At 34.4% G+C, this 25135-nt stretch overlaps 1 pseudogene; it reads right to left on the reverse strand.

The window, feature by feature from the left end:
• Positions 1–2152: 2152 nt before the first annotated feature.
• Positions 2153–25135, reverse strand: part of LOC141504453 (catenin alpha-1 pseudogene) — a 125086-nt pseudogene continuing 102103 nt past the window's right edge.

Consider the following 25135-nt stretch of genomic DNA (forward strand, 5'->3'; position numbering starts at 1 on the left):
GGATAAAACAAAGTTCCTACTAGAGATGTCAAAGGAGAGATGCTAAGAAGAAAATTTAGGCATAATTTTTCTGCTTTAAATACTGTGACACCTATATGTTTTTGTAAAATGTGTACTGTTGAACCATGTGTTAAATAAAGTAAAACTAATCATTCAGTTCATCCAAATATTTACAACATATGAGCATTTAGGACCTTAGAAATATCAGGAATTCCATTTACAGGAAATATTGAAGGAAGAAAGATAATTCCTACGGAATCTCCTTGTTTAAATTTACATGCTTGGGATTTCAAAAATGAATGTTTTTCACCCAGGGTTGCCTATCATACCCCAGACAGAAAAATTTAGGATCATTCTATTTTGCTACAAGTGTGGAATTCTCCTGATAGAGTTGTTCCATGGGGCTGTTCCAGGCTATATTAAACCAATTATATACCCAGAAATAGTCAGCTAATTCAGAGATATGGAAGGCTATGGTAGCTATAGATGAGATAAGGTATATACCATGGAATAAGATGTTGGACAAAATATCTCATGCAGAAAAGAATTTGTCTGTGGCTGCATGCACAGGACCAGATATTGCCTCCATGATAGGATCTTTCAAAATGTCTATATTATCAGAGAAAAAGGGGGATATAATTTTAACTGTTACAATTGTACTATTTGAGCATGTATAAATAAGGAAGTGGAGAATGATGATGTTGTTTTCATGATAAGATAATCAAAATTTTCTATAATACCCACCAAATTAGAAGGCTGGTGTATGTCTCCTATTGATGAGTTCTTAGAAAAAACATTAAAGACAATTAGGCAGAAGAGATGTGTTAGTTGCATTGTGTTTGGAATATTAAGTATCATAGCAGCCATTGTAGCAGTCACTTCAGTGACTATTTCTGTACAAGTATGGAATAAGGGAAAAATAGAAGCTAAATATTTTCTAGAATTATCAGAAAATGCTCAGGAGAGAATTAATTTATCATTTGATTAATGCATTACATATCTCTGTAATGAACAATTGCAATGTGTTTATAGATTTTCTGCTATTTGTGTTACTCCTTTAAATTATGATACCTCACTTATTCCATGGGATAATATAAAAGATTATTTGAATGAAATATGGTATAATGATTCTATAACTATGGATATAAATAAATTGCATAAAATTGTTAATGATATTTCTTTGGCACCTAGAATAGAAATGGATTCAGGTATTGATAATTTGTTTAATTTTGTTAATAGTTTTCATACTTTTCATTTTATAAACCTATTAGTGAGCATGCTTCCCAGCATCTTTGCATTATTGTTGATATTGTGTATTATACCCATTTGTATTAAACACCTTTTGTCATTGGGACAAAACATAAATGTCCTAACACACCACCTAAAGCTTCAGCATGCCTAAGAAGGGGGAATCTGTAAAGGGCAAGGCCCAGGGAGTGATATTCACATATCTTTGGTGATCTTCTTCATCAAAGATATGCATGGGAGGCAGCTAGGTGGCACAGTGGATAGAGCACCAGCCATGAAGTCAGGAGTACCTGAGTTCCAATCAGGCCCAGACACTTAATAATTACCTAGCTGTGTGGCCTTGGGCAAGCCACTTAACCCCACTGCCTTGCCAAAAAACCAAAAGATATGCATGCATTATTGCTCATTATATGTATCTGTTGACTCACCAGTGAACCCTGACCTAGGATAATCTGTGGTTCTGGGGGGGTGGTTGTAAAAGGATTTTTTGATAGAGAAATATGCATATTTCTAAGAACAAATATTGTTTTTTTGGGGGGGGGGGGTTAGGTTTTATTTTTTTTGCAAGGCAAACAGGGTCAAGTGGCTTGCTCAAGGCCACACAGCTAGGTAATTATTAAGTGACTGAGAACGGATTTGAACTCAGGTACTCCTGACTCCAGGGCCGGTGCTCTATCCACTGTGCCACCTAGCTGCCCCCTTAAGAACAAATATTGTAAATTTACCCAGGAAATTGTAAAACTGGTCTCCTTTAACAGGTCATTCCTGAGATAAGTTTTTGCTATAAAAAGTTTGAGCTCCAAAAATAAAGTTGGTAGATTTTTACTTTCCAACCTTTCATGTTTTAGTATGTTTTTCTACCCAACCTGACTATTGGAAATTCACATCCAAACCCACACCAGAGCTATTGTGGGCAATACACTTCACCACTGTCCACCCCAGAGATGACAAACTCCCCCCACCCCAGCTTCTGAACCTCTGCTTTGATTTTCTGCAGATGTTGAACTGAGAGCAGTAGAGAGTCGTGTGCTATGGATATGCAAAGAGATCCTGATTCCAGGCCAGGTCTGGATAGTGATCCACAATGGTTCTTCCCATCTTATTCATCCTTTAATGTGTCTGAGTAATTTTCTTAGCTGCATTAATTACATCTGATATGTCTTTAAGTGATCCTTTACCTCTGATGAAATCTGTCATCTCCATCATTATCATGCACATCTTGTTTGGCCAGTATAATAATGCCATTGCATTCCATTTGGACACTTTGACATGCAGTTTGCTCTTTTCCTGATAGCTGACCAACTGCTCAGTAATTTTAGTTTTCTGTTCTTGGGGAAGCTTGTGCACTTAGATCAGCAATTAGCTGATCATCTTCAGTCTGGATGTTTGTTCTATTTCTAACATTAGTCTCAGAATCATCAGTGGAAATCATCCATTTCTTCAGTAGTCCTTATTTATCATCAAACAGCTTTTCTAAATTTTTCCTGAATTCCATCATAGACCAATCAGGAGGCAACAGTCAATAAATTTATTTTCATCCATTGGTTGGGCAGGATCAGAACTGAAAGCTGCCACAACTTTCACTTGCTCAGTAAAAATTGTATATTGGAAAGCAGTCTGGTGACCTCCAGAACCTTTTCAGTATAGACTACAGATTCAGTTACTCATCTCTGAAGTGACAACATGAATGACTCTAGCTGTCCAGCCCAAATAGAACTGTAAATATCTAAATCCATGATGTTTATCTTTTTGTTGGTAGAACAATTATACATCTTCGTAAATATGATTCTCCACTTACAGAAATTACAGAAATGACTATATGGCTAGAGAATTTTTCATATAATTATTAATAGCTTTAATTTCTTTATTTAAAAATTATCTGTTCAAATCCTTTGACCATTTACCAATTGGAAAATGACTTACAATCTTATAAATTTGACTGTTTTCTATATATAAATGAGTTCTTTATCAGAAATGTTAGGGGTGGAGCCAAGATGGTGGCATGAAAACTCCGACCCCCAAACCCCAAAAGATGACTCTAGCCAAAATTTAGAGGGGCAGAACCCTCAGAAAAGATTGAGTGATACATTTTCCCAGTTCAAGACAACTTAGAAGTTTCACAGGAAAGGTGTATTTCACCAGGCCTAGGGGCTGGGAAAAAAAGCCACAACCCAGCCCAGCCCAGGCCAGCCCAGAGATCACCAGCAATAACTTGAAGGGGTGGTGAGAGAACTCTGTTGTGCCTGGGTGAGTGTGGAGCGAGGAGCATGGTTGCAGAATCTGCAGGAGAAAGCAGCCTGTACCCCCAGAGATGGCAAAGGAAGTCTGCAGAGATTTCTCTGCTCTCCCTGTGGTAGGACTCTGCTGTTTGCCTACACTCACATATTGCCCTTTGGGCTTCCATACTAAGATAGCTGGACCCCTCCTTATAGCCCCAGGGCAGAGGGCAGGGCTGTGGTCATCTACATATCAAAGCATAGACTGGAGCATAAGACCTTAGAGGAATAAAGGTCCCAGTAGGGTGTCTCAAAAACAAAACAACCCCAAAGCCTTGGAAGTGCTGTAAATTAGTCTTGGGTTGAGGAAATGAGTAAACAACAGAAAAAAAAGAAGAATCTGACCATAGAGAATTACTTTAGTCCCATGGAAGATCAAAATACACACTCAGATGATGACAAAATCAAAGCTTCCAAGTCCAAAACCTCCAAGAGAAATAGAAAATGGGCTCAGACTATGGTTGAGCTCAAAAAAAGACTTTGAAAAGCAATTAAGGGAGGTGGAGGAAAATTGGGAGGAGAAATGAGAGAGAGATGCAGAAAAATAATGAAAACCAAATCAAAATTTGGTGAATGATATACAAAAATATAGTGAAGAATATAATATGTTAAAAAAACAGTTTAGGCCTAATGGAAAAAGCAAAACAAAAGGCAAATGAGGAGGAGTGCCTTAAAAAGCAGAATTGGCCAGCTGGAAAAGGAGATTAAAAAAAGCTCTCTGAACAAAATAACTCCTTCAAATGCAAAATGGAACTAAAGGAAGTTGATGACTTTGCAAGAAATCAGGAAAAAATAAAACTCTTCCAAAAAAAGCCAAAAAGTAGAAGAAAATGTGAAATATCTCATTGGAAAAACAACCAAACTTGAAAACACATCCAGAAGAAATAATTTTAAAATTATTGGACTATCTGAAAGCCACAACCAGGAGAAGAGCCTAGACTTCATTTTCCAAGAAATAATACAGCAAAATTGCCCTGAGATCTTAGAAGCTGAGAGTAAAATAGAAATCCAGAGAATTCACCAGTCACCTCTGAAAGGGATCCCAAAAGAAAAACTTCCAGGAATATTATATCCAAATTCCAAAACTCCCAAATAAAGAGAAAACTGTAAAAGCTGCCAGAAACAGATAATTCAACTACCAAGGCTCCATAGTCAGGATCTGGCAGCATCTACATTAAGGGCTCATAGGTATTGGAATATGATAATCTGGAAGGCAAAAGATCTTAGTTTACAACCGAGAATCAACTGCCCAGAAGAACTGAACATCCACTTTCAGGGGAAAAGATGGAATTTCAGTGAAAGGGGGGGCTTTCAAACTTTCCTATTGAGATGACCAGAGCTGAACAAAAAGTTTAATCTTCAAGTACAGGACTCTGGTGAATCACAGTCGGAGTGGAAGAGAGGGACGAACTATGAGGAACTTGATGATGTTGAACTCTTTATATTCCTGCACAGGAAGAAGATATTGATAACTCATATGAACTTTCTCATTTATAAGAGCTGTTAGAAGGAGCATATATAGACAGGACATAGGAAGGAGTGGAAAATAATGGTATGATATGGTAAAGGGTTGGAGTCAATGGGAAATGGGGGAAAGTACTGGGAGGAAGGAAAAGAGATGAAGAAGAAGCTGAGAGATTTCACATGAGTCAAGAAAAAGCTTTTTCAATGGGGGGAAGGCAAGGGGGAATGAGTGAACCTTCATTCTCATCAGGAATGACTCTGGGAGGAAATGACATACACACCTAATAGGGTGAGGAAATCTATCTTGCCCTGGAAAAGGATGGGAGGAAAGCGAGGGTATGAGGGGGAATCGGGGGAGGGAAGGGGGGAATAGGTGATAGAAGAGAGGGAAGATTGTAGGAAAGGGTACTCACATTCAGCATACTTTTGGATAGGGCCAGGATGAAAGGAGAGAGAGAATAGAATAAATGAGTGGGGAGAAATAGAGTGTAGGTACAGCTAGTAATAGCAACTGAGGGAAAACTATTGAAGCAACTTCTCTGGTGGACCTAGAAAGCAACTCACCCCAGAGACAGAGCCATTGAAATTTGAACACAGACTGAAATACATTCTCTCTCTCTCTCTCCTCTCTCTCTATTCTTGAGGTTTCTCATCTTCTTGGGGCGGAGGGGTTTTATGGTTATTCTTATGTTTACTCTTATAACATTCAATTTACATCAGTGTTTGACATGGAAACAACATAGAGACTGTCAGACAGCCTTCTGTGGGGGGAAGGAAGGAGGGGGGAAAATTGTAGAATTCAGAGTCTTGCAAAAAATGATGGGTACATATTACTATTGTATATAATTGGAAAACAAATAAAATGCTAAAATGTTAAAAAAAAAAAAAAGAAATGTTAGCCATAAAAATGTTTTTCAGCTTTTTGCATTCCTTGCATCACATGAAGAGGCATAAAGGAGCTATTTCAGTAGAAGGGTTGCATTGGTTTTATTTGTGCAAATTAATTTAATGTAATCATAATTATTCATTTTGCATTTTATAATGTTTTCTACTCTTTTTAGGTCATCAACTCATCCCTTCTCCAAAGTTCTGTCAGATAAACTATTCCTTATTGGCTTATAGTATAATTTTTTTATGTCTAAATTCTGTACCCTTTTTAACCTTACCTTGGTATAGGGTATAGATATTTGATCTATTCCTAATTTGTGCCATATGATTTTCCAGTTTTCTTTTTCATTAATCCTCTGGATATTCTTGACTGCTTGTTCCTCCAAATGAATTTTGTTACTATTCTGTTCTACTGATCCACTACCCTATTTCTTAGCCAGTGTCAGACAGTTTTGATGATTACCACTTCATAATATAGTTTTAGATCTGGCATGCCTAGACCACCTTCCTTTTTGTTTTTTTTCATTAATTCTCTGGATATTCTTGACCTTTTGTTCCTCCAGATGAATTTTGTTACTATTTTTTCTATCTCTTTAAAATAATTATTTGGTAATTTGTTTGATTATGACACTGAGTAAGTAATTTAATTTAGGTAGAATTATCATTTTTATTATGTTAGGCTTGCCCATAAGCAATTAACATTTCCCCAATTGTTTAGACCTAACTTTATTTGTGTGAAAAGTGTTTTGTGACTGTGTTTATGTAACTTCTGGGTTTGTTTTAGCAGACAGAGTCCCAAGTAGTTTATGTTGTCTAGAGTTACTTTAAATGGAATTTCTCTCTTTATCTCTTGTTGCTGGACTTTATTAGTAATATATAAAATGCTGATCATTATTTTATTTTCTTTATGTTTATTAGCTATTTCAAGGAGGTTTTAGCTGATTTTCTAGGATTCTCTAAGGTATCATCCATCTGGCCCTGGAGATTTTTTTCTTAGGCAGTGCACTGATGAATTATTCTCTTTCTTTTTCTTCAAAGGGGTTATTTAATAATTTATTTCCTCTTCTGTTAATCTGGATAATGTATTTTTTGTAAATATGAATCTACTTCATCTAGATTGTGAGATTTATTGGCATACAGTTGGGCAAAATAACTCCAAATTATTACTATAATTTCCAACTCATTCATGATAAATTCACCCTTTTCGTTTTTGATACTGATAATTTTGTATTCTTTCTTTTCTATATTCAAATTAACCAAAAATTTATCTATTTTTTTTTGTGAAACCAAGTTTTAGTTGTATTTATTAGTTCAATAGTTTTCTTACAATCTAATTTGATAAATTGGGAATTTTTAATTTGTTCATTTTCTATATTTTTACATGCCAAATTCCCTGCTCTCCCCTTTCTCTATTTTTATTCATTTTTGTGATAGAAAACTTCCCCAATGGACTACTTTGACTGCATCTCACAAGTTTTTTGTTTTGTTTTGTTTTGTTTTTAGGTTTTTGCAAGGCAATGGGTTTAAGTGGCTTGCACAGCTAGGTAATTATTAAGTGTTTGAGGCTGGATTTGAACTCAGGTACTCCTGACTCCAGGGCTGGTGCTCTATCCACTGTGCTACCTAGCTGCCCCATCCCACAAGTTTTGAAATATTATCTCATTATTGTCATCGTCTGGAAATTATTATTTCTCTGATTTGTTATTTGACCCACTCATTCTTGAAAATTAGGTTATTTAGTTTCCAATAATTTTTAGTCTATTTCTGAATGATCTTTTAATTCATGTAATATTTATTGAATTATGATCTGAAAAGGATGAATTTAATATTTCTGCCTTTGATTGTGAGGTTTTTAATGTCCTACTACATGATTAAATATTGTGTAGGTAGATATCAATTACTGCTGGAAAAAAGTATGTTTCTTTCCAGCCTCCTTCTTTTTTCCTCCAAAGGTCTATCGTACCTAACTTTTTATAAAATTCTATATTTCTACTTAACTTTCTTCTTATTTATTTTGTGCATATATTTATTTAATTATAAGAGAGAAAAGTTGAGATTCCTCCTTTATATAGTCTTGTTGTGTATGTCTTGCTGTAATTCATTTAACTTCTCCTCTAAGAATCTGGATGCTTTATCACTTGGTGCAATTATGTTTAGTACTGATATTATTTCCTTGTCTAATTTATCTGTTAGCAAGTTGTAGCTTCCTTCCTTATCCCTTTTAATTAGATCTATTTTTACTTTTGCTTTGTTTAAGATCAGGATTGCTACTCCTATTTTTTTCACTTCAGATGAAGTATATATTATGTTCCAACCTTTTGCCTTTACCCTGTGTGTATCTCTCTGCTTCAAATGTATTTCTTGTAAATAACATATTTTATGATTTTGGTTTTTAATGTACTTTGCCATTTGCTTTCATTTTATGGGAGAGTTTATCCCATTCACATTCAGTTATGATTACTAGCTCTGTTTTACCACCCCCATCAGATTTCCCCCTCCCTGTTTGTACTCTTCTTTCTCCTTTCACCCTATCCTTCCTCACCAATGTTTTGTTTTTGACACCTTCTTCAATGTGCCCTCCCTTCAATCAGTCCCCTTCCTTCCTTTCTCCTGTCACCTCCTATTTCTACTCTCACTTCTGCCCTTCCATCAGTCCTTCCATTTTTTCCCCTTGCCCTCTCCTAATATAGGCTAAGATAAATTTCTAAACCTGAGTGTTTATGTTATTCTCTCTTTGAGCTAAATTTGATGAGAATAAGATTCAAACAATTTTCTTTCCTTCTACTGAAACAGTTCCTTTATGCCTCTTCGTGTGATGCCAATCTGATGAGTAAAATTCAAGTAATTTTCACTCACCATCTTTCTCTCTATTGTGCCTCTTTGTTTCTCTTTAAGTGATGCAATTTATTTTATTCCATCTCCTCCTCCTCTCTTTTTTCCCAGTATAATCCTTTTATTTCATGCCTTAACTTTTTATATAATTACATCAGGATCAATGTATGTTTATAGCTCTGTCTACATATACTCCTAATAGAAATACAATTCCCAAAAGTAAAAGCTTCATCTTACTGTGTAGGGATGTGTAGGTTGTGGCTTAATATATTTTCTTCTGAGATGGGTTTTGATCTTATTTATTACCATTGTAGTTTTCTATGGTTAGATTTCTTCTATTTCTTACTCCTTTTCAACCTAGTTTGTGGTTTTTAAAGTTGGAATCTGCTGCTGGGCCACAAGGAGTCATTGTCTCAAACATTTTGACTAATTTTCAGAGTACTGAGGGCTCAAATATCAGCAACTTCCTCATTGCACTGTGGTTTGCCCAATCTACTCACACCAGCTGCACTGGGGTTCTGGGGCTCACATTTTATCTTCTATGCTGACGCTGAAGGTCTCTCAGTTGACCTACTATACCATTGACCTGCTGAACCTGGACTTAAGGTCCAGATCAATTACTCTGAGCTATGGCTGAAAGCCTCCTGCTGCCTTCCTCCATACCTGTTTGCCCTGAGCCATAATTCCCATTTACTAGAGTGAGAATGGCCTTTAATAAAGTGTCTCTAAGATCTCAAGTTGCAAAGTTGGTCCAATCTGTCTACTGCCTTGAACTTGGGGGATGAAAGAAATTCATAATAAAACAAGTAATATCATAACTAGAGAAAGCCTTGCCACCCAATGAGTGCCACCCAAACAAGAAAGAAGGGTTAGGTGAGAGAGTAGGTGATAATTGAACTATCTTGTGAACTAGTCAAAGGAGGAAAGAATACAGGAAAAGAAATTTATTTCACTCAAAAGGAAATTAGAAAAAGGAAAGGAGAAGAAGAAATGAGAGGAAGGGAATGATTTTGTTGTTTTCAGTCATGTCTAAATCTTATAATTCCATTTGGGGTTATTTTAGAGAGTGGATTGCCATTTTTTAGAAACAGACAAAACAAGCTTGAATGAGTTGTCCAGGATCACAGATCTACTAAGTGTCTGAGGTCAGATTTGAACTCCAGAAGATGTCTTACCTGACTCCAGGTCAAACACTGAACCACTTAAGCAAAAATGAAGTTTTAGGATATAAAATAGATTTTATACATGTATATGTATAAATAACACATACATAAACACACACACACACACACACACACACACACATATATGGAGAGAAAGAGAGAGGTATATTTGAGATAGCAAAGAATGGAAATCAGAAGAGGTTTCAATCTGAAGGAAAATAGCTGAACAAATTATGGCATATATTTAGAAATGAGGTAATGTAAATAAAATTTAAAAAATAAAAGAACATTTAAATAAATGAGTAATGAAACCAAAATGAATAACCTTTGAAGGAATGAGTTCTTCCATCCAATGAAATCTTTCACAAAATGGAAAGAAGCTGTTAGTATTTAGAGGGAACATTCCTGGAGGCTCTGAAACTGGTCCAAACTCTAGTAGGGTGGGATATTAAATTAACTGAATATTGTCCTTAACCTAAAAGAGGTACAGTAGGGAACAGAGCCAGGCCTCAATGGTGAGTTTACAGATATGCATACACCACACATACTCTTTGGACTTGCTAAGATTTTTTGTACCACCTTAGAATATGGGACCAAATTTTGTTTGAAGGCATGCTCAGAGAGGAAGATGTCTCAATACCAGGAGAGTCAGAGCCATAGAGTACTTTAAATACTGAGACCAACACATTTAGTCAGGTCCTGTTCCCACTGCAGCAGAGGGTAGAACACCCAGCTGATGATAAAGAAGATGGATAATGCCAAGGCCTGTTCTCATGTTGTCACCAGGAGAGGGAGGCAGAAGCCTTGTAATATGGCAGAGAGAAGGATCTGATTCCAATCATCTAATCCTGATAGTTGTAAGGTGGTCATGAGAAGATAGGACCAATGAAGTACTCATTATTCCATTCAGGAATGCTCACCTAGAATAGATAGAAAGAAATTGAGTCTGAAGATATGAATAAGGAGAACACTTCAAATACAAAGACAAAATGCTATTGGTTAAAATATTCCCCAGAGATAAACTCAAAAGAGGAAAATAAATCCACAAAAATACAAGTAAAGAATCAGGGTAAGGAGATGGGAATAGTTTTGCCACAATGATTCTAAGAGTGAATGGAGGAAATGAAGCAAGAGATTAAAAAACAAAATTAGAGCTCTTGGGTAAGGAGGGGTGTGTGAAATGGAAGGAAAATAGATTCAAAGGTGGAAATGTTGAAAAAAGTAAACTTTAAAAAATAAACTAGAGCAAACAGAATATAGTGACTCCATGGGGAAAATATATTAGCACAAAATCAAAAGATGGAAAAATTAGAATGCTACTTTAATATAAAAACAACTGACTTGGAAAATAGTCAAGGAGAAATAGCTTAAGAATAATTGAATTTGGAACTTTCAGGGCACATGACCAAAACATAAGTAGACTTAGGTCTTTTATACTCTTCCCACTAACTCTCAAATCCCCTTTCCCTAAAAAAGAGGTCTTTCTCAGATTCAGAACAATTATAGTTGCAAAGTTTTGTGAATTGATATTGGAGAATACTTAGCATATAAATGGTCACATCTGCACTTCTCACCAGTCAGACTCTGGCTTTTATCAATGATTTACAAATTGACCCTTTGCCTGTGTCCCAAACAAGAATAATCTTCCTATTTTAAAGATTTCAGGTTCACCATATGCCCAGGGCCCAACCTATATACTACTTGTGCCCAGCTATCTGATGAGACAATGGCTGTCTTCTGCTTTGAGAAACTCCTAGATTCTGAACAAACAAGGGTGGAGAGATTTAGCTGAGAAAGACATAAAAAAGTAGAAAGTCAAGGAACAAACAGAGGTAGGTTGACAATGTGAATGGCTGTATCTCCAAAAGAGCAAGCTGAAACTCAACAGGCATCAGTTCCTGCGACCCTAAAAGTCAGAGAACAAGACCTATGAAACATAAATACAAAAATTTGCCAATGTACAAAGATGAGGCAGTTTTGTAGTTCAGCTCCATAGTGATTAACTATCATCACCAATAGAAAAGAAGACTTCCAGCCAAGATGGTGGAAAGAAGACAGGCAGGAGAGTTGCAGAGATGAATCACTGAGACCCTCTGGTCAGGAGGAACTCAGAGTCCATACCTCCATTTCAGCTGAAGCCTCTTTCCAGAACAAACACAATTACAGACTACCTCTGCCCCAGGCTAAGACAGAGCAGCAGAACCACCTCAGCTGACAATAGGGAGAGTGATCACCTTACCCCAGAGTATAGCCCACTATTGATCAGAGACAAAAGTATTTAACAACTTCAACTATTCCCTCCAGGCAGAGGGAAGGGCCTCAATCAAAGTCACAGACACTCCAGAGAAAGCAACCAGCATCCCTACTTGCCAGCTGGAGATATTACAATCAGTGAGTAAAGCCTCTAGGCATCCCCACACCAAACCCCTGTGAACCAGCCACTCCCCAACACAAGGTCTTAGAATAATAAAGAAAGGCCAGTGAAAAGGAGGGTCCATAGAAAAATTCTTGGAAGGAAAAGACAATAACTCAGACATAGAAGCTCTGAGGAGAATATGATCTGGTCTCTAGCACAGAAAGACTTCCTTGAAGAAATAAGGAGGAAGTTTAAAAATCAATTGGAAAAGTTGGGAGAGAAAATTAACACCTTGCAACAAGAAAACAAATCATTGGAAAATACAATTGGACAAACCCAAAAAGAAAATAATTCTCTCAAAACCTCAATTGATCAAATGGAAAACTCTTTCAAAAATAGAACTGACCAATTAGAAAAGCAGTTGTAAAAGGTAAATGAAGAAAATTCTTCTCTTAAAAAAAAAGAATGGTCTATGGAAACTATTGACTTCATGAGACAGCAAGAGTCTATTAAACAAAAACAAAAAATAGAAAAAATAGAAGAAAATATAAACCACCCCCAATTTGCAAAACTACTGACTTCAAGAATAGATCGAGGAGGGACAACCTGAGAATTACAGGTCTTCAGGAAAACATTGAAGAGAAAAAAGTCTAGACTTAATATTGCAGGATTTAGTGATGGATAATTGCCCTGATATCATGGAAGCAGAGGGCAAAATATTTACTGAAAGAATACATCAATTGCCTCTGAAAAGAGATCCTAAAATGAAAACACCAAGAAATGTTGTGGCCAAATTTCACAACTATCAGATAAAAGAGAAAAATCTTGCAAGCAATCAGAAAGAAACAATTTAAATACCAAGGAGCTACAGTAAGGATTATTCAGGACCTGGCTGGATCAACATTAAGGGATCAAAGGACCTAGAACAAGATATTCTGAATAACAAGGGAGCTTGGAATGCAGCCAAGAATCCACTATCCAGGAAAACTGAGCCTTCTCTTTCAGAGGAAAAGATGAACATTTAACAAAATGGAAGACTTCCGACAATTTCTGCTGAAAAAACCAGAGCTAAATAGAAAATTTGGACATCAGACAGGAAGTTCAAGAGACACATAGAAAGGTAAAAAAAATGGGGGGGGTAAAGGAAAAAAACTGCTATCCAATAAGATGAAACTGATTATATCCCAGCATGGGAAAAAAATTCCCATGACTCTTGAGAATTGTAACTCTATCAGAGAGAGTATACTTAGCCAGAACTGATGGATACTCATGACTTAGCCATGAAATGGCTACCCAATGGGATGAATCTAGCTATATCCCTACTTGGGAGAAAGACTCTAATAATTCTCAGGAATTGTAACTCTATTAGAGTGTATCTACTTAAGCCAGAAGTGATGGATACTCAGGATTTTCTATGACTTAGAAGGATTTTAAAACACTACCTCCTTAAAAAAGGGGGAACAGGAAGGAAACAAGAGTGGGGAGGGGATTGAAGGGAGTAAATCTCATTACATTAAGAGGTACAAAAGACCTTTTGTAATAGAGGGGAAGATGGGAGGAGGTGAGAAACACCTGAATCTTCCTCTCATCAGCCTTGGCTTAAAGTTAATGTACAAACATCTTACCGTTCAAGTATTAAAAGGGGAAAAATGGAGGTGGGGGATGGAGACAAGGAATGGGTGAAAAGAGGGGAACTAGAAGGAAAGGAAGGGAAAAGGGGAAAAGGAAAGGGGAAAAGAAAGGGGAGGGGGTGGATATAGGAGGGCAAACACACTGAAGGGGGTGGTATTCAGAAACAAAACACTGGGGAATAGATATAAAAGGGGGAATGGGGAAAATACAAACAGAGGGAAGATAGCATGGAGGGCAATAAAGAGTTAGTAATTATAACTTTGAATGTGAATGGGATAAACTCTCCCTTAAAACGTAAGTGAATAGCAGACTGGATTAAAAAGCAGAATCCTACAATATGCTGCTCACAAGAAACTCATTTGAAGCAGAGAGATACATATAGAGTAAAGGTAAAAGGTTGGAGCAAAATCTTGCTTCAGCTGAGGTGAAAAAAAGCAGGGTTAGCAATCCTTATCTCAGACAAGACAGCAGCAAAAATAGAATCTCATTAAAAGAGATACGGAAGGAAGCTTTATCCTCCTAAAAGGTACCATAGATAATAAAGTGATTTCAGTACTGAATATTTATGCACCCAATGGGATAGATCCAAATTCTTAGAGGGGAAGCTGAAAGAACTACGAGAAGACCTAGACAGCAAAACTCTACTAGTGGGAGACCTCAAACACCCGCTTTCAGATTTAGATAAATTGAATTATAAAATAAACAAGAAAGAAGATAACAAGGAAAATAGAATGTTAGAAAACCTAGATATGATAAACTTATGGAGGAAATTGAATGGGGATAAAAAGGAATATACCTTTTTCTCTGCAGTACATGGCACTTATACAAAAATTGACCATGTATTAGGCCATAAAAACCTAATAATTGTAGAAAGGCAGAAATAGTGAATATATCTTTCTCAGATTATAATGCAATAAAAATCATATACAATATTGGGCCAGGGAGATATAGACCTAGAACTAATTGGAAACTGAATAACCTTATTTTGAAGAATGGAAGATCAAATAAAAATTATAGAAAGAATTACTTTGTCCTAGATAATGACAATAATGAAACAATATACAAAATCCTATGGGATTCACTCAAAGTGGCTGTCAGGGGATATATATTTATATTGTTAAATGCTTACATGAATAAATTAGAGAAAGAGGAAATCAAGGAGCTAAATATGCAAGTAAAAGAATTAGAGAAAGAACAAATTAAAAACTCCCCAAGTAAGTACCAAGTTAGAAATTCTAAAAATAAAGGAGAAATTAATAAAAGCAAAAGCAAAAAAAAAACTATTGAATTAATAAATAAAACCAAGAGTTGGGATAAAACTCTGGTCAATTTGATTTAAAAAAAAGAAAGAAGAAAACCAAATTGCTAGTATCATAAATGGAAAAGGTGAACTCACCACCAGTGAGGAGGAATTTAAATTGATAATTCAGAATTATTTTGGCCAACTCTATGTCAATAAATTTGATAATCTAAGTTAAATGGATGAATATTTACAAAAATATAAGTTGCCCTGGTTAAATGAAGAAGAGATTAAATACCTAAACACCACTATCTCAGAAAAGAAATTCAACAAGCCGTCATTGAATTCCCTAAGAAAAAATCTCCAGGTTCTGATGGATTCACAAGTGAATTCTACCAAACATTTAAGGAACAATTGGTTCCAATTCTATATAAACTCTTTGGAAAAACAGGGGAAGACGGAACTCTGTTTAATTCTTTCTATGACCCCAATATGGTGTTATATTGGAAGAGTTAAAACAGAGAAAGAAAATTATAGACCTATCTCCCTGATGATTATAGATGTAAAAATCTTAAATAAAATCTTAGCAAAATGATTACAAGTTATCACTAGGATAATACATTATGACCAAGCAGGATTTATCCTAGGAATGCAGGATTGGTTCAAAATTAGGAAAACTGTTAGTATAATTAATCATATCAACAACAAATCTATTATTAATTATATGATTATACCAATAGATGTTGAAAAAGCTTTTCACAAAATACAGCACCCATATCTACTAAAAACACTGGAGAGTGTAGGAATGAATGGACTGTTCCTTAGAATAATAAGCAGTTTCTATCTGAAACCATCAACAAGCATTATATTCAATGGGGAGAGGCTAGAGGCATTTCCAATAAGATCAGGGGTGAAACAAAGGTGCCCATGATCACCACTACTATTCAATATTGTATTGGAAATATTAGCTTCAGCAATAAGAGAAGAAAAAGGAATTGAAGGAATCAAAATTGGGAAGGAAGAGACAAAACTCCCACTCTTTGCAGATGACATGATGGTATACCTAGAGAATCCCAAGAAATCATCCAAAAAACTACTGGAAACATTTAGCAACTTTAACAAAGTTGCAGGATATAAAATAAACTCTCATAAATCCTCAACTTTTTATATATGACTAGCAAGATACAGCAGGAAGAGCTAGAAAGAGAAATCCCATTCAAAATAACCTCAGACAATATAAAATACCTAATAGTCTATTTGCCAAGGCAGACTCAGAAACTTCTTGAAAACAATTACAAAACCATTCTCACACAAATTAAATCAGATTTAAATAACTTGGGCAAACATCAACTGCCAGTGGATAGGTTGAGCTAATATAATAAAAATGACAATTCTAACAAAACTAAACTACCTGTCTAGTGCCCTATCCATCAAAATTTCAAAAAATTACTTTAATGAGTTAGAAAAAGTTGTAAGTAAATTCATATAGAGAAATAAAAAGTCAAGAATTTCCAGGGATTTAATGAAAAAAGGGAAAAAGAAGGTGGCTTAGCCCTACCAGATCTAAAATTTTATTATAAAGTCTCAGTCATCAACACTGTCTAGTATTGGCTAAGAAATAGAGTGGTGGACCAGTGGAATAGACTAGGTGCAATAGAAGGAAATGATTATAGTAATCTGCTGTTTGAAAAAACCAAAGAGTTCAACTATTGGGATAAAAACTCTCTTTTTGATAAAAACTGCTGGGAAAATTGGAAGTTAGTATGAAAGAAACTTAGATTAGACTAACACCTTACACCCTATACTAAGATATGATCAAAATGGATAAAGGATTTAGACATTAAATGGCTAATGACATTAAAAACAATATTATAAGCAAACAAAAAGATCAAAGAGTAGTTTACCTGTCAGATCTGTGGAAAGGGAAGCAGTTTATGACTACAGAAGAGATGAAGAACATCACTAAAAACAAAGTAGATGATTTTGATTACATTAAATTAAAAAGCTTTTGCACATATAAAACCACTGTAACCAAGATCAAAAGAAATATATTATACTGGGAAACAATCTTTACAACTAGTATTTCTGACAAAGGTCTCATTTCTAAAATATACAGAGAACTGAGTCAAATTTAAAAAAAAAGTCATTCCCCAATTGACAAATGGTCAAAGGATATGCAAAGGTAATTTACAGATGAGATCAAAGTGCTCCATAGTCATATGAAAAATTGCTCTAAATCATTACTTATTAGAGAAATGCAAATTAAAGTATCTCCAAGGTACTACCTCACATCTCTCAGACTGGCCAATATCACCAGAAAGGACAATGATTATTGTTGGAAGGGTTGTGGGAAATCTGGGACACTAATACATTGTTGGTGGAGTTGTGAACTCATCCAACCTTTCTGGAGAGAAATTTGGAACTATGCTCAAAGGGCAACAAAAATTTGCATACCCTTTGATCCTGCAGTACCATTACTGGGTCTATACCCTGAAGAGATGATGAAAAAGCATAAAAACATCACTTTTTCAAAAATATTCATAGCAGCCCTGTTTGTGGTGCAAAGATTTGGAAATCAAGTAAATGTCCTTCAATTGGGGAATGGCTTAACAAATTGTGGTATATGTATGTCATGGAACACTATTGTTCTATTAAAAAACCAGGAGGGAGGGGAATTCAGAGAAGTCTAGAAGGATTTGCATGAACTGATGTTGAGTGAGATGAGCAGAACCAGAAAAACACTGAACACCCTAACAACAACATGGGGGTGATGATCAACTGTGATGGACTTGCTCAGTCCATCAGTGAAACAATCAGGGACAATTTGGAGAATACTATCTGTATCCAGAGAAAGAACTTTGCAGTTTGAACAAAGACCAAGAACTATTGCCTTTAATTTAGACAAAAAATGATTTCTTATTGTCTGATCCTGCTCTCTTTTACTTTATGTTTCTTCCTTAAGGATATGATTTGTTTCTCATGGCATTCAATTTAGATCAATGTATACCATGGAAACAATGTAAAGACTGGGAAATTGTCTTCTGGGGGTTGTGGGGGAGGGAAGTAAGATTAGGGGAAAAATTGTAAAATTCAAAATAAATAGAATCTTTAAAAAACAATAGAAAAGAAATTGAGTGACAAGAAAATATAAGGATTAAAAAGACTGAAACATCAAAGATTTTAAGGTGATAAATCAGTAAAAAATGCTAAAACTAGGAGAATGGATGTGTACTAAACCTCTTAAAAGAGTGCAAAGCTTTTAGAATTATTAATAAAGAAAAATGAACTACAGTCTGATTAAAACAGAGAATTCTTTCTAATTCTAAGAGGTATAAAACAACAAAAGTAAACTATGCAAGTGTTCAAAAGAAAAATGAACTCTATATAAGAATTTCAAAAGAAGTCAAATATAGAATTTATGGCTTTCAAAACAGAAATAATTATCAGTTTGTAGAAAAAAATGAGTCCAAGAAGGGAATTTCTCCAAAGAAAGGGAAATCTGGCAGAAAAAAGAAAAAATTAATGTTAAAATTATCTCCATACAGGTGAAAGTCATTGACGTCAAAGATAGGACACACAAAGGAATACAAGTGATTAAGGATAACCATTCTCTTAGAAGAATATAATGTGAAAAAAATAAATATATATTGAATATATAACTTTTTATTAAAATATATTGAATATATATTTTATAATTAGAAATTGAATATATACACAAACACACACAAAGTTCAAGAAAATTGCCCAGAAATTCTAAACACGCAAAAATAGTACTCATTAAAGAACACAGATAGATTTCAAGAAAACACATATTCACACATATACATATACCCCGATTCTTCAAATTCCCAGATATATAGTGATTACATTTAACAATTCCAATAATACAAATTTTACAGTCAACCAGAAGAAAGATCTTCAAATATGAAAGGAAGAAAATTTGAACAACACAAGAGTCTGTCACATCCTCCAAACACCATGACATGAATGAAATTCCAAAACTCAAAAGAGCTCAAAATACCAAAACCTTCCCGTAATGCCTAATCACCAATTTAAAGTAGAATATCAACTTTTAAATAATAGAATCACAAGAAACCACAAAATGCAAATTACTAAAGAAATAATCAATAATGAAATATCTAGAAACACTCCATTTCTAGAAGTTTTTTTTTTTAATGAGAGAATAGAAAGATTGACTCACAAGTTAAAAAGAAACAGTGAGGAGTTATCAACTGATGAAAAACTTTATAGGAAGTTTGCAAAATTTAAAGAGAGGGAGAAGTGAATTCCTAAATTCTTTTCACACAAATCAGTTTATTTTCTGAAATAAAAATTGTAAAGTGGAAATTTTCATATATATATATGGAGGAGGAAGGTATATTATAAAGGGAGAATGTGTGATGTCTAACAACAAAGGCATGACAGCAGTTAGTTTTGAGAAAGAGGAGAGTAGGGGAGAATAGGAAAGATGCTAAAAGGGAGGGATTAAAATCAAGGGAATGAAAAGGAAGATCTCAACTCAATAAGGGTTAGTCTCTCGCTAAAAATCACTTCCATGTGGTAAAATATTTATTCTTGGGATGAAAAATAGGGTCCAGAATGGATTTAATCTAGAGGATATGGAGCATTGGAAGATGGAAAAAAATACTACCTCATGAAAAGGGAAATGTGAGCTGCTCAGGCTGATTGGCACCCTGAAACATGGAATGGGAAGGGAAATAGACTAGAGTTTCTACAACATGACTAATGAGAAGAAGGATAATGATTATGGGAAAAACAGGAAGTAGGATTTGACCACACCATTTGTATGCAGGCTAGTTTTTATAATATCAACAAAAATTTATTAAGCACCTTTCTTTTTTTATTATTTTTTTATTTTTTATTTTTGGCGTTTTTGCAAGGCAAATGGGGTTAAGTGGCTTGCCCAAGGCCACACAGCTAGGTAATTATTAAATGTCTGAGGCCAAATTTGAACTCAGGTACTCCTGACTCCAGGGCTGGTGCTCTATCCACTGCATCAGCTAGCCACCCCAAGCACCTTTCTTGTGCCATGAATTCTGTTAAGTCTGTGGAAATAAATAAAAACAGCAACAACAGCCATAGTCTTTGCTCTCCAAGAATTAATAGTTTAATAAGAGAGATGAGGTTGGTTAAGCAGATAAGATAATAATTGAATATATTGAAGTTGATGAATTACCAAATGAAATAATAGAAATGGGGGGGGGGGAGAAGTCCCAGGACAGAGTCCTAGGGGATATCCATGGTTTGTAGGCATGAACTGAATAGCTACAACAAAGGAGACTGAAAAGGGGTAATCATACAGGTAGAAGGGAGAAATCAATGCAGAAAAATCTAAAGAGAAGACAATATCAAAGAGGAGAGTGTCCACTAAAATTACTAACAGTTTTAAAGGCTCAGAGAGGTCATGAAGTATGAGAACTGAGAAAAGATCATTAAGTTTGGCAATTAAGAGACCAGTAATAATTTTAGAGAGAACAGTTTCAGTTAAATGATGAGGTTAAAAGCCAGAATTGAAAGAGTAAGAGAAAGAAAGGGGAGGCACCTATTGTAGATGACTTTTTAAAGAGTTTAGTCACAAATGGGGGTGGGGTGGAATATGTGGGACAATAGTTAGCAGGGATAGAGAATATTCAAAGTTTTTTTGAAATTTAGAGAATAGGTTGTATAGTAGGGAAACAAACAGTAGATTGAGAAAAATTAAAAATTAGAGACATAGAAGGAGCAAACTTTTGGAGAAGAAAGAGTACAGTGGGATCTCTTGTGTATAGAGAATGGTTACATCTTCATGTGAGAAAAAGGTAAAAGTAGAGATAGTAGTGTAAAGCATCTGAGTGAGGTGAGATGAGAAGGAGATAAGAAGGAACTCTTTGTGAATGACCTCAGTTTTTCAATGTAATATGAGGAAAGATTTTTCAACTGAAAGAGTGGGGGGAGTGGGATCCATAGGAGATTTGAGGAGGAATTACAGTGGTGAGTGGGATAGTGAGTCAATTAGAGACATATAAAATGATCACATTACTGTAGTGAAGGCCCAGTTGAGATTCTGTTACATAAATTTGTTGTATCTCTAGATGGTTCAGTTTTCTGATTTTCTCCTGTTTCTTTCAGCAGCATGTGAATAGGGACAAAGGTAACAGAGAGTTGCAGTAATCTAAGGATGATGTTTTTAGCAAAGATTGGCTATAGGATAAAGGGTAAAGAGACAAGGGAAGAGGAAAATATAGAGTTGCACTGCTTGGCCAAAGAATAAAGATAAGTAAAGGAGTGAAGTACAGTCAGTATAAGGGTAATGAGCCAGGAAAGAACTGAGGGTGGAGAGACTAGAGGTTATGGTGAAGACAAAAAGAAGAGAGATGACTGACAGTAGATTGTGATGTAATACAACTCTTATTTACATTATTCTTCTTTTGAATTGGTGCTTCTAAGAATGAGGCATGAAAAAGGAGACACAATGGAGCAAGATACATACATATATATGTATACACACACACACACACACACACACACACACACACACACACACATATATATAAATTTGACAATATAGAAATTGGTTAGAAGACAGAATTCTAGACCACTACTTCAGAAATTTTAATCCCATAAAGAATACAAAAAAGATTAAAGAAGGAACAAACAAGGATTTATAGCATGAATCAGGAAATAAAAGTTCAGAATAAACAGTAAATGAATAAAAACAACATAGAAAAGAAATTCAACTTAGAAAAAAGTAGAAAAAACAAACAAGCAAAATAATTTGGGGAGAAAAAGAGAGTAGTTTTGGACTAGTCATTTAAGTTAGAAGCAAAAAAGAAGGGGAAAAGCTGGGAAAATAGATAATAACAAAAGAAAAAAGAAATTAATAAATAGAAAAACTCAAATTAAGGAAAGTGATTAAAAAAGAACAGGAAGATAATGTGGATTAGAGAAATCATAGGACTTTGATTACAACAAAGATATTTAAGTACAATTAATCATGGGTCTTTCTTAAAAGAGGAAATGGGAAAAAAGTTTTTTTAAAGCAGCACTAGAGATTAAACAATACTAAAAATTAAAGAATTTGATTAAATCGATAAGAAAACAAAATCTCATAATACATTGCTTTGGGGAATTTGAGAGATAGTAGAAAAAACAGGCATATCAAGAGTAAAAAATGAGAGGATGAAACAAAATTTTTCATGTGCCAGTTATATACAATTCTTCTGTCTTCAATTGCAATCATGCTTTTGGACAAAGTAAAAATAAATATTTACAATATCATTAGCATAATCAAGGAAATTATATTATACTAAAAGGAACCAAATGGCATGGTGTCTAAATTGTTATAGTAAAAAAATAACTAAAATAGAAAAAAATAAAGTTAGTAAAACAATAATAGAAGACTTTAATGTTTCCCCTTAGAATTGGAAAAATATACCAAATTTTTTTTAAAAAGGTAAAATATAGGAAATGAAAAAATGTTTGGAGGACTAAAATATTTGACACATCTTGAATGTAATGAATAAAGAATATGCATATTACTTAGTACCACATTGTAGCTTTTTCAATAGCAGACCATGTGCCAAGTCACAGAGTAACGGCAAATAAAATATGAAAAATGGGGAAATAGTCATTGTCCTTTATACACATTAAAAAAGAAAAAATGATAATCAATTCAGGGAGCATTAACAAAAGACAAACTTAAATGTAGATTTTATAAAGTCCTAAGCAAAATTTAATCAAATCATAAAATTAATAACTATGTGAAAGACAAAGTTATGTGACAGCAAAACTAAAATTATTGAGACTTCTAAATTAGTTTTTAGATTAAGTTAAATTCTTTTAAAAAGTATTTTCACTAATAAAATAAGAATACTTATTAATGAATTGTAATTTTTTAAATCAGAAAAATAAAAAATAAATTAACCTTAATGAGCACAAATGATAAAATCTTGAAAATTAAAGGAGAAATAAGTAAATTGAAAACAGACTATAGAATTGATAAATGAGTAACAAACAAGAGTAGATGATATTTTTTAAAAGTAACAAAATCAATGAATTTATTGAAAAGAAGAGAGTGGAACAACAAATTAATAAAATAAAAATGAACTTAAAGAAATTAATACAAACTCTTCACTGAAAGCCAAATATAGAAGTTGAAGTTTAAATACTTTGGTCACCTAATTAGAAGACATACAATGAGAAGCACTCATTGGAAAAGACCCTGTTGTTAAAAAATATTGAAGGCTAAAGGAAAAGGGGATGGCAGAGGATATGTATATAAACACAGTGAACATGAACATGAAAAGAATTTGAGAGATAGAAGATTTAAGGACTGAACATACTATGGTATATGGGGTCTTCAATAATTGGACTCAACTGTTTAGAAATTGAGTATTTATCAACTGAGAATTATTTGTATTCTTACAAATTTGACTCAGTTCTTGACATATTTGAGAAATGAGGCCTTTACCAGAGAAACTTACTCTAAATTTTTTCAGTTATGATTACTATGTGTTTGACCATATTTCTTCTCTCCTATTTATCCTCCTTTGTCTCCCCTTTCCCCTTTCTTTCCTCAAAAATGTATCATCCACCCTCCCTAATCCAACTTCCCTTCAATTAGCACTCCACCTTATCCTCTTCCCCTCCCACTTCCCTATAGGGTTGGATGCATTCTATATGCAACTGATTGTGTATTTTATTTATTCTTTATATATTCACCAAGTGGAACAGCATCCAAATTCTTTTTTTTGTTTTGTTTTTGCAAGGCAAATGGGGTTAAGTGGATTGCCCAAGGCTACACAGCTAGGTAATTATTAAGTGTCTGAGACTGGATTTGAACCCAGGTACTCTTGACTCCAAGGCCAGTGCTTTATCCACTATGCCACTTAGCCTCCCCAGCATCCAAATTCTTAGAGGAGAAACTGAATAAGTTACAGGAAGACATAGACAGTAAAACTACCAGTAGGGAACTTCAGTCTCCTTCTTTCAGAATTAGATAAATCAAATCATAAAATAAACAAGAAGGAAGTTAAGGAGGTGAATAGAATGTTAGAAAACTTACATATGATAGAGCTCTGGAGAAAACTGAATGGGGATGAAAGGAATATACTTTTTCCTGCATTACATGCCACGTACACAATAATTGACCATGTACTAGGGCATAAAAACTTCATAATTAAATGCAGAAAGGAAGAAATATTGACTGCATCCTTTTCAGGACAAGATACAAAAAAACATGAAACAAAACAAATCTCATGCAATAAAGGGCTATGGAGACATATAGATCTAAAACTAATTGGAAATTTAATATCATAATTTTAAAGAATGAGTGGATCAAACCACAAATCATGCAAAGAATTAATGTTTTCATCCAAGACAATGGCCATAAAGAGACAACTATACAAAGAGACAGCATACTAAAACTTATGGGATACAACCAAAGTTTTTAGGGAAAATATTATAACTCTAAATGTTTACATGAATAAAATAGAAAAAGAGGAGACCAATTAACTGAGTATGCTACTAAAAGTGTTAGGGAAAGGACAATTTATAAATCCCCAATCAAATATCAAATTAGAAATTTTGAAAAATTAAAGATGAAATTAATAAAATTGAAAGCAAGAAACCTATTGAACTAATAAATAAAATCAAGAACTGATTTTATGAGAAAACTGATAAAATTGATAAACCTTTGGTTAATTAATTTCACCCCCTCTCTTTTTAGAGGACAAAGAAAACCCAACTACTAGTATCCAAAATGAAAAAGGTAAATTCACCAGCAATGAGGAGGAAAGTAAAGTAATAATTCAAAGCTATTCTGCCCAACTTTGTGCCCATGAATTTGCTAATCTAAATTAAATGGATGAATATTTGCAAAAATTGTAATTGCCCAGGTTAAAAGAAGAAATTAATTAATTAAATAACCCTATCTTAGAAAAAGAAATTGAAAAAGTCATCAATGAACTCCCTAAGAAAAAGTCTTCAGGATCTGATGGATTCACAAGTAAATTCTACCAAACATTCAAGGAACAAT

Source organism: Macrotis lagotis, chromosome 1 (assembly GCF_037893015.1).
Source record: "Macrotis lagotis isolate mMagLag1 chromosome 1, bilby.v1.9.chrom.fasta, whole genome shotgun sequence".
Lineage (NCBI taxonomy): Eukaryota > Metazoa > Chordata > Mammalia > Peramelemorphia > Peramelidae > Macrotis > Macrotis lagotis.